The sequence below is a fragment of the Sorex fumeus genome, unplaced genomic scaffold (genome assembly GCF_029834395.1).
Source record: "Sorex fumeus unplaced genomic scaffold, SorFum_2.1 ptg000013l, whole genome shotgun sequence".
NCBI classification, from domain to species: Eukaryota; Metazoa; Chordata; class Mammalia; order Eulipotyphla; family Soricidae; genus Sorex; species Sorex fumeus.
In genome coordinates, this window is record NW_026606070.1 from 573,904 (window position 1) to 579,913 (window position 6,010).

The window sequence follows — 6,010 nt, forward strand, 5'->3', positions numbered from 1 at the left end:
GTCAACTTTGAATTTATAGCCAATTGTTGTATTACACTTGCCTGCCTGAACCTTATCTTATTTCATGTATGTAATACCATAGCTTTTATGAACTTAGGAGCACTGGCAATATTTCAGTCCTCTGCTTAGGAACCATTACGAAAATAACAATTTGTGCTGGACAGATATCACACACCTTGCATGCAGCTGACCTGGTCTCTGAGCTCGGTAGGACATGGCCCCATGAGCATCACTGAAAGTATCTTGGAGACTCCAGAGCACAAAGGGACCTGAGTAGCACTGTACCCTTGGGCCCCACATTGAATCACCAGTGTAGTTGTCTGAGTATCACAAGGAGGGACCCCCTCCCCCGCAGACACCTTGAGCACAGACTGGGAAAATTCCTCCAAAAATAAAGAAAATACAGTACCAAATCCAGTTGAAATTTTTCGATACTCTGCACATTTATTATGTGGCCAGATAGAGGCACTACAGGTATTGATTTTGTGGTTACAAATAAATTTTAGTAAGTGGGAAAATTCATAAATAGAAAACTATGAATAAAGAAGACTAACTTGATTTATTCACATGTCCTCACAATACTAACTCCTCTTGATGTTGATGTTTAAGTTTTATTATAGAGGAAAGTTCTGTTTTCTGCTCTTCCCCAAGTGTTTAGACAAGCATCTCTTCCAGGAACTTATTGTGAGCTACGTGAGTAGCCATACTTGATTCAAATATGGAAAGGTAAAATCAATTTAAAGCTTTTAAACTATACTTTTCTCCCTTTTGCTTATTTGTATCAAATCTTTGAAATCCTGCTTAATCCACTAAATACTTAACAATACACTTTAACCTGAAAAAGAAAGATTTCTAAAGGCTCAAATCTTCCAGGAATCATCATGTTAGAAAATTCAGGTCTCAAATGATTACTGGTACATCATAAGTCCCCAGAGAGCATCACTGAAATAATTTTATTTATTCCTTATTTTCTGTGTCTCAGACACTGTACCAATAAACTCACATACTTCAGATCACTCATCTGTACAACTACAATTTTATTAGCGACAGTCACCCTCTTTTGACAATTCATTAGTGAGATGTCCAAAGTCTCTGAAAACGGACACTTGAGTACTTAACAGTCTGACTAAATAAAATGTCCTCCCAAACGTCGTTGTAAAAAGTCACTGGAACCGTTTTGTTTTAAATGTGCATTAAAATGCTAGTTAAATGATGTTTTTTGACTATGGGAGAAACCACTTGATTCTGGAAGCTGTTCAGGTTTGACCAGATAGAGTGCACTTGTCTTACTATTTTAAGAACCAGGTAGTACTAATTAATAGATGTTTTACATGTCTGAGTGATTAATCACGCTGTCAGTGTCTCTCAGTGTCACTGTGACTTGTGAGAGTCTCTCCGGGGAACTGGCGAGACAGCAGGCATGACTTGGGAGTATTGAGCATCTGGTATCTTGTTTTTCACAATTTCCAAGATATCTGCTACCAGCACCATAAAGGGAGCTATTATCTTTGAAAACGACACAGGTCTCTTTGGTTTTCTATTGAGTGGAAGACCTGTTGCTATTTTCTTCTTTTCTGTGGAACAAAAATTGCTGAATTTTCACACAAATTCTATGATAAAATGAGAGCACACGATGCATTTTGAATAGAAATGTAAATTATAAATGTATAATATTTACATTCTTTAAAGACTGTAGGATGGTTTTAATCAATTCAGAAGAATAACCCGCAACTGATGAGCACAATTTTTGTATGTGTGTGTTCAAATTCTGCTATATAAATAGCTACCAGATTAATCAAAGTAATTTGTTGGAGAGGCGGGGGAATGGTGACAAGAGAAGGTTAATCAATCAGAGCAATTGTAGAATAATAAATACTATTTTGATTCAGCACACACTGGAGAGCTCTCACGCTCAGGGTAAAAATTGCAAATCATGCTTCAATATCCTGAAGTCAGAATCTGATTGCAACCAATATAGCACTGCATGGAGGAGAAAAAATTCAACCAGTATAGTTTTTATTTCAATTTTGTTAGATGTGCAATGTCCTCAGTATCAAACAATAAAATAAATCTCATGAAATTTGCATTAAAAATTCATATATAAGGGGGAAGAGAGAGAAAGAGAGGAGAGAGAGGGAGAGAGAGAGAAAGAGAGAGAGAGAGAGAGCGAACACATTTAATGTGCCAAGCTCTTGCTTTGCAGACAAAAGAAGATCTGGGTGTGACTCTCAGAATCACATGGTCCCCTGAATACCACCTTTAAGCACAGAGCAAAACCCTGAAGCACTACTGGTTGCATCCCTAGAACAAAACAAATGTTCCTAGAGCAGCAAAGTGTGTTAATCCTGTGACCTTTGAATCCAACTGGTGATTCCAGTTAGGAGACAGATGTGGAACAGTCCCAGTGCAAGGAAGAAGATGGGTCCTCCGAGCTCTGAGCTCCCTTGCGGCCAAAAGGGACAGCATTGGAAGGACGGTCTCCAGCACTGGCTGCAGAGTGACTGGCCAAGTGGACTCTCAACAGTGTGCCCACTCTGTGTGTCCTCCTCCCAGCTGATCCTCACTGGGCAACGTGCTCTGAGAATCCCCTTCACTTAAGACCTTCTAGGGAAGCTAAATCCTCCCTGTAAAGTAACAAAGATCAGAATAATGGTGAATTTTATCTATCAGAATGGATTAAGGGATGCCCGTATAGCTAGTGAAACATTTATGAGTGCGTTTGTGGTGGTGGCTTCAGATAAGATTCAGTTTTGAATCTGTAGACTGGGTTAGGACGGCTTTTGCTCTCCTATGACTCAGCAATTCCACTCCTTGGATGTACTAAAAACAAAATACCATTAAAAGAAAAGAAAAAGATAGTATATATTCATACCTATAGCTAAGGTGTAGAAACAACCCAAATACCCCACAGTATATGGATGGATTACAAGTTGTGAGAGATACGCATAAGAGAATGCAAAGTTGCTTTCAGAAAAGATGAAGTCATGGGGTTTCCTTCAAACGAGGGAGAACTGAAGGATCTTGCTCATGCTGAGTAAAATCAGCCTGACAGAGAAGGACAGAGAGCAGATGTCATCACTTACCTGTGCTGTAAAGGAAACAAAACGCTACTAAGGATAGCGTTTCTCTATACAGAAATAGAGAGATACGTGTGTATTTGTAGGTCTGTATGCATAGGTCTCTGCATTTTACCGAAGAGCATTGATCTGAATTGCACAGCAAAGTCAGAAACATGTCCCCTAGTATAGAATACAGATGATCTTATTTATAACTTCAAATTATTTTTACAAACCATTCTCACTTCATAAACAAATTTCATTTTCACTTATAAGATTCTGGACTATTTCTGAAGGGATAAGATTGCAAAAGCACTTATAAACTAGGTGTTACAAACTGATTAGACGCTGTCTCTGAGATTTGGATCGCAGCTGTATTTTTATTAGATCCAAGAAATGCTTTTGTGAATTTATGTTTTGCTAGCATTATTTTATTTTATGTAAAAATCCAGGTATCTGTGATATTAGAAAAGGCAGGCTGTCTCACAACATTGACCTCTGTCCCACATGATAAGCAGTGCTCATCTCTCTATTTTTTTTTTTTGGTCCACCCCCAGTGGTGCTCAGAGCTTACTCAGTCCTGGTTCTTCACTCAGGGGTCACTTCTGGCAGGACTCCGCGGACTATATTGGTGCCAGGATGGAAGCCTACTTGGCTGCAAGTGATGGGAACCCTCTACCTGCAGTGCCACCTCTCCAGCCCCTGGACGTCCTTAGAAGTTTGGCTTTTCCCCTTTATTATCAGTACTTGGTGCACATCATCAGTATGGCTGATTCCAATTCACTTGAGTCTCCCACATCAGGACCAGATTCTATTACTCTAACTTTATACCTTTACATTCTCCATTTTCTTTCCTTCCTCTTTTTTTTTTCTGTGTCCGAAACCTTCAGGGTTTGGGAGGGAGAGGGCTGACCCTCCAAACACAGGGCAAATACCTCCTGATATTCCCATCCCCGCACTGTCAATGACTGACCCTCAGGCTGTCCACGGACACTTTTGGAGGCAGGACACCATTTTCCATTTTCTTTTTCTTACACTTCAAACTCTTCCACAATAATTTTTGTTTTTGTGTAAATAGATCTGTATAGGCTTATAGTTTCTCATTCACATTTTTATCTAAGCAAGTTTTTTCAGTGCTCTCCAGTACATCAAAGAACTTTTTTTGTGTGCCTATTTAATGACAATTAACTTATCCATTCAATAAATAACTAGCAAGGTGGTAGTTCTGGAAAACAACAGACAAACATTCTTGGACCCCCTTCTCTGGTGCAGTTAAATTGAGAGAAATAACTAAATAATAAGCAAGATCAACTCAGAGAGTGATAGCTACTAAAACAAAACAAAGCAAAGTGGAATCATAAAAACTAAAGGACTCTTCCAATGACTGGATAAGTGTGGCTTCTAAGTATGCCATTTCATGTATAGTACACGACTAAAGGACTCAGAGTACTGGATTGGGAAAGTTCCTGTGAGATAATGACCTCAAAGATGAATGACAGGAAGCAGTAAGTCAGGAGAAGCAAGATGAGGTGACACAAGATGAGAAAAGGGTCTTTCTTTTTTTTCATAATTTTATTTATTTATTTTTCTTCTTATATTTATTTATTGAATCACTGTGGGAAAAGTTACTAAGCTTTCAGGTTTAAGTCTCGGTCATGCAATGATCAAACACCTCTCCCTTCACCAGCACTCATTTTTCACCACCAAGAACCCCAATACCCCCCTCTCACCCTTCCCAATGCCTGTGAGGCAGATGATTTCCACTTAACTCTTCTCTACATTGATTACGTTAATTATTTCGACAAAAGATGCACCATTATTGTTTAGAATCCCCCCCACAACAATCAGAATTGCTGAAAAGGCATTGTGAAATACTTTGTTTTCTATAGCTGGCTATGATTTTGGATTTCTTCAAAGAGCCAGACAATTACGAGATTGGTTTCTGTGCATCTGGTGTTATGGCTGTGCTGGAGAGCTGCTCGGGGAAGGGGCAACTCATGACCTCAGTAGGGCGTGAAGGACAAGCCCGTACTGACCCCCCTTTTCCATGAGACTGCAGTTGCCCCTTCACGGCCTGCTCATACCTGGCTTTCCTATAGGCTTTGAGGTAGTGGCCACCTTGCTGCCAGGAGGGAAAAAGGTGGAAGGGAGCAACACCCTTTCCCTCCCGGGGAGGCATGGCACCATAGTTTAACACATGGTCCATTCACTTTTCTGCCGCATGCTGCTGGGCTCTGGACTAAGTCCTTTTGCCTCTGGAGCCATGGCCGTGCCGAAGAGCCACTCATGTGGGGCAACTTGTGACCTCGGTAGGACGTGAAGGACAAGCCGGTACTGCCCCCCTTCCCATGAGACTGCAGTTGCCCCATCACTCCCGACTCATACCTGGCTTTCCTATAAGCTCTGAGGTGTCGGCCACCTTGCTGCCGGGGGTGGGGAGGTGTGGGGAGGTGGAAGGGAGAGACATCCTTTTCCTCCCGGGGAGGCATGGTCCATTCACTAAGAAAAGGGTCTTTCGACAATTCATAACGTTGGGAAGACAGATGCCCGGCAAACCAGAGAAGCCAAAGGTGAGGTAAGAAAAGCAATTCAGTCCCAGAAGGCGGAGCTTTGGGGAGCTATTAAGGGATTTAGGTTTTCCTGTACATTCAGTGACTTGCTAGAAGGTGGCCAAGGAAGCTGTTCGGAGGCTGCGGTAGAACTTGTAGTGGCAGGTGAGGCTTTGGACCAGGCTGGCAGTAGAGAGATTCAGTTAGATTTTTCTCGACTATAGTCATTTTACCCTGAGTTCTCTGATATTGTGTATTTTACATCCAAGAGATTATTTTTCTCATTATACAGACTTGAGTGTATAATTATCTTAGAGTCAGGAAGTTACGGATGAGTGAATTTTGAACAGCCCAAGTCTCAGTGTACTCAAGGATTCAAGGACTCATTTCCTGACTCAAATATAT

At 40.9% G+C, this 6,010-nt stretch overlaps 1 non-coding gene across 1 annotated transcript; it reads right to left on the minus strand.

Moving 5' to 3' along the window:
• Nucleotides 1-3,930: 3,930 nt before the first annotated feature.
• LOC130020818 (small nucleolar RNA SNORA71) lies at nt 3,931-4,064 on the minus strand. The gene has a single exon (XR_008792025.1). It is a non-coding gene; the product is annotated as a small nucleolar RNA SNORA71 (small nucleolar RNA).
• Between the last annotated feature and the right edge of the window lie 1,946 nt (nt 4,065-6,010).